Here is a 10087-nt window from a genome sequence, read left to right on the forward strand (position 1 = left end):
CTCCCTCCCAATCACATTGCTCCTGGACTCAGACTGGGCTGAGTGTGCCAGTCATGGTCCATGGACACAGATGAGGAGAGAAAGAGTCATACAGAGCAATGGGAATGGGACCAGTGGAACTTCGGATGAGGTGTCTCAATTTTATCTGTGGAACAGAAGAATGGGAGGCATCTACAAAGTTTATCAATGGTTGGTAATGCAAGGATTGGGTTGCTTCATTGTATTTTATGTGGAGACTCATGCCAAGACGTCTCTGCTGCTTCATATATTCTATACAGTATGTTAAGAAATATATAAATATTTACCAAACCAACCTGCTTGTGTGTGTCACACTCCTTCACTGCTCTCAGCCAGCTCACTCAGGAAGTCAGCTGACATTAGATAGATGTACTAGGTTGCAAGGTCTCTCGAGGCAGGTGCCTTGACTTTATGTCCCTCCAAGTATTTCTCCAAACTAGGACAAAAAGATTTTCCATTTGAATGAGCTCATTAATGCTGAGAGTGTAGTGACTGGTGGTGGTGTTCTTCCCAGCAGCATTGATCACTGATGCAGAGACTTTTGAATGCCAGAAACGGCTTGCTGCCAAGGGATGAATCATTCATTCAATATTTGACATGTACTTGTTCCAGACAACGTCCTAGGCATGGAGAATATAAGGCAAAGTCCTTGCCTTCATATTTATAAGACAAAGTCCTTGCCCTCATAGAGCTTATGTTCTTGGAGGAGCTTACATTTTAATGGATGCTCGATAGAAACATTTGTAACTGAAGGAGCACGCACGTATTCTCACAGACTCAGCTGCTGGAATTCTGAGTCAAAGTGACAGCTGTGGAAACAGGGATACTTTCTGGAAACCTTCACATCTTACCATGTAGGAGGAAGCTGCTTCTGTCCATGTGTCACCTGAGTCATTTTCTCCTCTCGTTTCCTGTTCTTTCTGGGATGGATGCAATGGTTTAAACATAAAGATTTTTTTTTTTTTTTTTTTGAGACAGAGTGTTGCTTTGTTGTCCTGGCTAGAGTGAGTGTCGTGGCATCAGCCTAGCTCACAGCAACCTCAAACTCCTGGGCTCAAGCAATCCTTCTGCCTCAGCCTCCCGAGTAGCTGGGACTACAGGCATGCGCCACCATGCCTGGCTAATTTTTTCTATGTATATATTTTAGTTGGCCAGATAATTTCTTTCTATTTTTAGTAGAGACAGAGTCTCGCTCTTGCTCAGGCTGGTCTCGAACTCCTGACCTGGAGCGATCCACCCGCCTCGGCCTCCCAGAGTGCTAGGATTACAGGCGTGAGCCACTGTGCCCGGCCCATAAAGATTTTTTAAAAAGGAAAATAATGAATTACATTCAAAGGATAATGTCAAAACCTCCTAGAGTTACAGAATGCCAACGGCTGAGATACACCCATGCCTCCTGTCCAGAGGCCTCTGCCGGGAGCCTTACACTCTTTTTTGCCTGGCTCATGCTTGCTACAGTGTGATGCCTGCTCAGGGTTTGCACACAGTGTAACAGGCCTGTGAGTAACAAACTCAACTAGATGTTGGGTGGCATCTATGCAAACAAAGACATCCAGGAAGTAGACACCCAGCATGCCAGCAAAGAATTAGGCTTCTGAGTTTCAAGGGGAAAAGCCTAAACTGTCAGAAGGCATATGCACAGAGTTTTAGGAAAGAATATGCCAGACTGTTCTTAAACTGTGGAAGAAATAAAGGCATCTCAGTAAAGACAAAAAGTAACATATATACCAGTTTGCAGTGTTGCTTATTTCCCACAACTCGGGATGGTGCCAGAGAAATAGGAAGACGGAGGAAGGGCCAGTCTTTGTACTGCACACACACTGCCAGCCAAAAGCAGTCCAGTTTCATAAGGGTTGAGGCAGCCAGCCTCTAAGTAGGCTGCAGAGATCCCAACTGCTGGTATTCACACCTTCGTGTTCCCTCCCACGGTATAGCTGGGTTGGTGTTCATGACTGATAGAATGTGGCAGAAGTGATGATTCCCTTCCGAGATTAGGTTAGAAAAGACATTGGGCTCTGTCACTCTTTCTCTCTCTTTCTCTTGCTCTGTCAGATAATTCTCTCTGGGGAAGCCAGAACCCAAGCAGTTCACAATTTAGTGACATAAAGCATGCACAAAGGGAACAATTAGAGAAACATTACAAATGAAAATACAAGTGTAAGATAATTTCCCCCCTTAAGCTGTAATAACTAGAGGTGCTAAGGAAATAGGAATGCAAGAGGTATGTGGGGGGGGGGAGGAAAAATCAGGGAAAATTTCTTAGAAGAAATCAGTTTGGATTCAGATGTAGAATGGAAGGCAACTGAATATCATCTGAGCTGGCTGCAATGTGTATTGACCCAAGAAAAGGTCAAAGGCAGCATCTTCCTCTACCTAGTTTGCCCTTAAAACTCATCTGCCTCTGGGCACTACTGAGGTCACATCAACCGTTAATATCAAGGTGCTCAAGCATAAACACTTCTCAGGTTGTTCTGTGCCTTTAGTCCCTTTCCAAAGTACTAAAACGGCTTTCTTTTGTGCAATTTTGTCCATCTTTATAGTTGCTTTCAGGGAAGATGATTTGATGACCTCCTCACTCAACCATAGCCAGAAGTTCTGCCTGAATCACTATTCTCCCAACACTTTTGTAATTAATTCCTTAAATGAAATTCCCTCTGTTTTAAATCCCTAGAGTGGTTTCTGTTTTCCTGACCAGATATAACTCAAACACTGTAGACTTTAGGAACTTACTGCAAATCGAGGAATGGATGATAACTTGAATAGGAAATAATCCTCAAAAGTTTGGTACCATTCTTATGCCCCAATCTTTCTCACCTTCGCATATACACACATACACACAAAAAGACCAGACTTTGATATAATTCGAGTGTAGATTTGAGTCCAGTCTCCACCATTTATTAGCTCTGTGGTTGTGGGCACCATGTTGAGGCTCTGTGAGCTTTGGTTTCCTCATCTGTAAAGGGAAGTTAATAATACTTAACTAATAATGCATATGCTAAATGGCTTGATTTAGTGATTCCACAAGGCATACATATATCAAAACATTGTGTTACATACCATAAATATATACAATTTTTACATGTCAATTAAAAAGAAAGAAATAAAAAATGCTTACCTAATGAAATTGTTCTGGGGAATGAGATGAGGTATGGAAAACACCTGGGACAATACACATGTCTAATGTGTATTTAAATCTACTTTCTCTCCAGTTTAAGACTCCATTCCTTTTGATGTTCCCAAGAAACAGCAGACTGAATATTCACTCACAAATCAAGTTCTCATGAAAATCCACACATGAGGGAACTGGAAAGAAGAAGCCAGATTAATTAAACTGCTCAGCAATTCATGATCTGGCTTTCATTAGTCCCACGGCCTAATTTCCTTTCAGTTTCCCTACAACACAACTTTGTGAGGACCCAGAGTTGAGCCTTATTTGAATGCCTGAATGGATTAAAACTTTTAGCTTCTTTCTCAGACTCTAATGCAGTTCTTATTCCCGTGAACAAGCAGGACCTTGAACACAGCAGAAACAGCAGACCTCCCACAGCTCCATGTATAAATTATGATGTTTGCCTGCTAGCAACACTGCCTGTAACATTAGGAGCAGAGTCAGCTAAGAGTTCCTGGGAGATGCCACAGTCTTGAACTGCAGTGTAAATGGAGATAGATTTCTGTGGCTGGTTCACCAACTGGATTTCTCAATTTAGGGTGAATTCAATTATCTACTCTTTCATTTGGAGAGTGGAAACTGTCTTCCCATCAAGGTAAGTAAAACTGTCCATGTTTTTCCCCTTCTTGGTTCTTCTTGGATGGCTACCCTCTCATGACTGTCCATGGAAGATGGATCATAGGATTTTTACAACTTATGCTCTGAGTAAAATAGTGTTGGCTGATCTCTACATGTATTCAGAAGCAGGAATAATCACACTGCCCATTTCCCTAGGTGTTAAACTTTTATTATCTGGAATAGTTTATTTTATAATACATTTTGGTGTGTTAATATGTTTAATTAAGAGTTCCTGCTAAAAACTTTATGTGGATTATCCATTTAAAAATGAGAAGGCAGGACAGGCACGGTGGCTCATGCCTGTAATCCTAACATTCCGGGAGGCCATGGCAGGAGGATTGCTCTAGGTCAGGAGTTCGAGACCAGCCTCAGCAAGAGCGAGACCCCGTCTCTACTAAAAATAGAAAGAAATTATATGGACAGCTAAAAATCTATATAGAAAAATTAGCCGGGCATGGTGGCGCATGCCTGTAGTCCCAGCTACTTGGGAGGCTAAGGCAGGAGGATCGCTTGAGCCCAGGAGTTTGAGGTTGCTGTGAGCTAGGCCAATGCCACAGCACTCTAGCCTGGGCAACAGAGGGAGACTCTGTCTCAAAAAAAAAAATAAATAAATAAGAAGGCAAAATCTACTAAAGTGACAAAAAGCGGTATGAGATACAACCACCTCTCTTCTTGAATAATTAAGAAGGTGTGTCAGGATCCTGCATGCCCTCCCTCCCTCTCCGTAAGCACTGCACGTCTACCACCTAAGGCTGTGCAGAAAGGAAGGTCCCTAGAGAGATGGGGTGTGTAGGTGTGCCAGTTGGGCCTCCCAAACACAATCAAAATGGCTTAAGCAGAACAAAAAAGTGTGTGTTGAGAGGACAGATGTTTACCTGAATCTAAGGGCTTAAGCAATGCCCTCAGGCTTGGTCTCACTCTCTCCATCCTTTACTACACTTTCCTCAGTGCTGGCTCTATCCATAAGCAGGCCCCATTACGGGGGCAAAAGGGCTGTCAGCACCTCTAGATGTGTAGCCTGGTTTTCAACAAATATTTTGAGGTCAGCCCTAATTGGACAGGCTGAGATCATCTACCCTTCCTAATCAATCCAGGTAGCCCGAGGAAGGGTCTTAGCTCAGTTTCCCTGGAAGCAGAGCCTGAGACAGTGGTTTGAGGGCAAATGATGTATTGAAGAAGTGTCCTTCAAGAAAAGCCTATAGGGGAGGGAGAGAAACGGGAGAGGGCAGTGAAGGAGCCACAGAAGAATGCAGTCTCAGGTCAAGTCTAACCTGGTCTGATCCACAAGATGCAGCCATGGAGCACAAACTGCATTATAGATTTGCCTTCCCCAGAGGTAAGGGGCTGACATTTTATACTAGATATCATTCAGTCATTGGCTATGGTCTGCTCTGGGAGGAGCAATTACCCCCCAGGAAAGTAGCTCCGTCATCTCAGAGCCATCCCCTGGAGAGGGGGCAGAGGTGGGCTGTTGGCAGCCTGTATTGCAGCACTAGGTGCACTGGCTGGTAAAGGGATCTGAGTGGGCCCCATGGCATCTACTGCCTTGAGGGTGAAATAGCTACATAAATTATTTAGAATTCTTCTCCAAGGTAGAAGTATTTATTCAATCATTACCAATGGATATTTATTTTATACTTTGGGTTAGAATCCAATACTACTTTATTTTATTGCTCAAATTGTACCAGCTTTGGCCATTGGGAGTTTTTTCAGTTGGCTCCTGTGTCCCTTTGACACACCTCTGTCAATGTGGGTTTTATTTTGTTTTGGAATACTTCTTTATATTCTGTCATTTCAAGAGGCTCCGTGCTCACTTTCTGTTTTTCTTTCCTTCCTTCCTTCCTTTCTTTTTCTTCTTTCTTTCTTTCTTTCTTTCTTTCTTTCTTTCTTTCTTTCTTTCTTTCTTTCCTTCCTTCTTTCTTTCTTTCATTTTTCCTTTTTTTTTTTTTTTGAGATAGAGTCTCACTCTGCTGCCAGAGGCCCTGGCTTCAGCCAACCTCACAGCAATCTCAAACTCCTGGGTCAAGCAATCCTCCTGTCTCAGCCTCCTGAGTAGCTGGGACTACAGACATGTGCCACCATGCCCAACTATTTTTTCTATTGTTAGTTGCCCAGCTATGTTTTTTTTTTTTTCTATTTTTGGTAGGGATGGAGTCTCACTCTTGCTCAGGCTGGTCTTGAATTCCTGAGCTCAAGCAATCTTCCCACCTCGGCCTACCAGAGTGCTAGGATTACAGGCGTGAGCCGCCGTGCCTGGCCTCCAAGCTCACTTCCTATACTTCCTGCCCCAGTCCTAGAGTCAGCCATTTCTCCCAGGAATCATGGTTAGTTGATGCTTTAATGTTGAAGCATATTCTCATTCCTCAAATAAACCCTAATTTGTTAAGCGGTATTACTCTTTTTCAATACTATTGGATTTCATATTCTAATATTTTGTTTACAAATTGTTGCACCCATATCTCTATATAAAAATGGTGTCTACTTTCATTTTTGTACATTCCTTACTAGTTTTTGTTATTAAGGCAATGTTAGCTTTATAAAATAAATAATGAAGTTTTGCATTTTTCCAAGTAGTGAAAAAGTTTAAGCATCATAAGGATCATATCTTCTTTAAAGGCAAGAAAGTGGCCAGTCATGGTGGCTCACGCCTGTAACCCCAGCACTTTTGGAGGCCAAGGCCGGAGGATCACTTGAGCTCAGGAGTTTGAGAATACAATGAGTTATGATTGCACCACTGTACTCCAGTCTAGGCAACAGAGCAAGACCCTTTCTCTAAGAAGTAAATAAATAAATAAATAAACAAACAAATAAATAAATGCCAGAAAAAAATTCAGCAATTAAACTCTTCTGGATCTGTGACCTTTTAAAAGATAAGCCGTTAATTATTATTTTACTCTCTCTATAGCTAATGATTCATTCAGGTTTTCTGTTTCTTCTGAGTCATTTTTATTTGCTTATATTTTGATAAGAATAGTATTTTAGGGTGACTATAGTTAACAGTAATTTATTATATATTTCAAAATAGCTAGCAGAGAGCATTTTAAATGTTCCCAACAAAAAAAAAAAAATGATAAATGTTTGAGGTGATAGATGTGCTAATTACCATGATTTGATCATTACACATATGTATGTATCAAATTATCACTATGTACCCCCATAAATATGCACAATTATTATGTAAATTAAAAATTAAAAGAAAAAGATTAGAATAATATGTTCTTTAAAATTTTTGTAGGACTTGCCTATAAAACCATCCAGGCCTGAAGTCTTTCTTATGTGCATGTATATGTGAAATAGAGCAAATACGCAAAACGATGCACAGAATGTAAACCTTCAGCTTAATGAAATGTTGCAAAATAAATTACCCATAATTTTTTTTTTAAAAGGTTAATGTGATGGGGTGATGGAACTGTTCTAAATCTTGATGTTGTGGTTACATGACTGTATGCATTTGTCACAACTTGCAGAACTAAACTCCAAAAAATGATAAATTTTAGTGTATAAAAGTATAATTTAATTTTTTAATGAGAAAATAAAGGTGAAACAAAGGCATTTCAAATGAACAAAAACTGAAGGTATCTGTTACCAACAAGGCCGCACTAAAAGAAAAAAGGGAATTTTTTTTCAGAAAGGAGGAAGATGATGCAAGAGGAAAACAAATTGCATAAAGAATAGAATCATACCAGAAAGAGTAACGTATGGGTAAATAGGACAGACTATTTCTTACACAAAGCAATAATAGCATATATTGTAGAATTTAAAATATATGTACAACTAAAATGTATGATGGCCATAAAACAGAAAGCAGGACAGGGGTTAATGTTGAACTGTTTTAGATTTACAGCATCATCAACAAAGTGCCAAAAATAACCATCTATGTTAGACTACAATAAGACAAGGACATATATAATCTCTATGATAACCACTAAAAAGGGTGAAAGAATGTATAACCAAAAAGTTATTATGCAGAAATAATACAAAAATTAAAGTTTTGATTAGTTTTGAAGGCAATAAAAGGAGCAAATGGGCATAAAACAAGGCACAAATAGGAAAAAATTCCAATAAGATAGTTTATAAAAAGTCTAATATATCAGTAATTACGTTAAATGTAAAAGGACTAGATTCATCAAGTAAAAGACCAAAATTGCCCATCTAGATGAAACAAATAAATTTCAACTATATATCCTGCTTGCAAGAGACACAGTTAAAGGCATAGAGAGGTTGAAAGTAAAATAAAGCATACCTCAGAGACTTTAACTGAAAGAAAACTGGTGTTGCTATATAAATGTCAAACAGAAGAGACTTAAGGCAAGAGTTACTAGAGAGGAACAGGATTACTTCATAGATAGGACATGGTCAAATTCAATTATTTAAGCTATCATCCCCAAAGCTAAAAAGTGAACCTAAGAAGATATAAGTAAGGAATTAATAAAGAGCAGAAATCATTGTAAAAGGGGAGGGAAAGTTACAATATAAAAAAGTCAACAGGCCGGGTGAGGCGGCTCACACCTATAATCCTAGCACTCTGGAAGGGCGAGGCAGGAGGATCGCTCAAGGTCAGAAGTTCAAGACCAACCTGAGCAAGAGCGAGACACTGTCTCTACTAAAAATGGAAAGAAATTAGCTGGACAACTAAAAATATATAGAAAAAATTAGCCAGGCATGGTAGCGCATGCCTGTAGTCCCAGCTACTCGGAAGGCTGAGGCAGAAGGATTGCTAAAGCCCAGGAGTTTAAGGTTGCTGTGAGCTGGGCTAACACCACAGCACTCTAGCCTGGGCAACAGAGTGACACTCTGTCTCAAAAAAAAAAAAAAGATTTTTTTTCTTTGTATTTGATTTTCAGCAGTTGGACTATGTAATGTATCTAATTAGGGGGTTTTTAATTATAAAATATTTTCTTCAATGTATTTCCCCCAACACTAGACTTCTAATTGCTTCAGGCCCTATTCCTGAGCCTGTGCCCAGAATCAGCAAATGCCTCTAAAAAAATCAATAATCATTTATACTATCTCATCTCTCAAACATTCTTCCCTCTCTGAGATTTTAGTCCATCTCATGGTTCTTCCTTCCACAGCTCTCTGATGTGTTCTAGAATATAATTTTCATAATTTATCTGACTTTTCTAGATATTACAGCTGAGACTTTGACCTGTTGCAAACTATTACATCCTAACCAAAAGAGCAAGTCTGAGCCTTCCTCATTTAGTCTCTATTTGGGAGGAGATTTTGAATGACAGAATAAAATTGAACAAATCACTGAATTTTGGCATTGAAATTTTGTCCATCCACCAACACAATGCTTGAAATTTCCATGTAATATCCTCAAGTTGTCATATAGCTTTGTATTCTGCCAGGGGAAGAAGCTTGTTGCATCCTCAGTAAGAATACTCCTAGCACCTTTGAGACTTTTGCTTTGAGGTGCAATCTAACAGAGTACTTTTTGTTGCTACATGGCTTTCCCCTCTTGTTCTAGACACTTCATAGGCTAAAAGGTAGGTAAAATCTGGTCCCTCTAGTATACGCAGTGCTACAAATATTGGAGACTTCAATCATGTCTTTATAATTAAATTAACCATTTCTTAAACTATCTCTATTTCAGGCAGTTTGTGAGTCCATTCACCATTTTGTGTGCCTTCCTGTGAACCTGTCTCATTGTGTTTTTGTCCCACATTTTTTATATATTTCTGCTAAGCTACAACCTATCCCATACTTGTAAGGTCCTGAAAACAATCCCCTTTAATATTTTGCAGATTTCTTTCCCATCATAGAAGTCACATCAAACTTGAACATCAAGTCAAAGAGAAGTAGTTTTACATGTCAGGCAGCATGGGCTAACCCACATCCTAACTTCTGTGCGCAGACTGGCCAAGATGGAGTCTTTCCTCCTGGATGACATCAGCCTCATGATACAGAACAAGGACATCGAGAGGATCATCTCACCAATGGTTGTCCAGCTTTGCCATCTGCTCATTTCAATGGAGGGGAAAGATGTGGAGAATGAAGTATTTGCCTCTTTGGAGAAGATGGCAGAGGAATTGGCTAAAGCTAGTGAAGAATTTGCACAAGTTGCCAAAAGGTAATACTTTCCAAGAATTCAAGCTCTTTATTCTGACAAATTTGCAGAAGAAGGAAAGCGTAACTAGAGCCTTAGTATAATCTTCAGTGCTTTTGGAAAGAAGTCAAGGGCAAAAAAGAACAAATTGATAAAACACAAAGCAAATCTATTTAATATGTTGTTATTCATTATTTGGAGTATAATTTAAGTGTGCAAACATTTCAGAA

The sequence above is a fragment of the Lemur catta genome, chromosome 4 (genome assembly GCF_020740605.2).
Source record: "Lemur catta isolate mLemCat1 chromosome 4, mLemCat1.pri, whole genome shotgun sequence".
NCBI lineage: Eukaryota > Metazoa > Chordata > Mammalia > Primates > Lemuridae > Lemur > Lemur catta.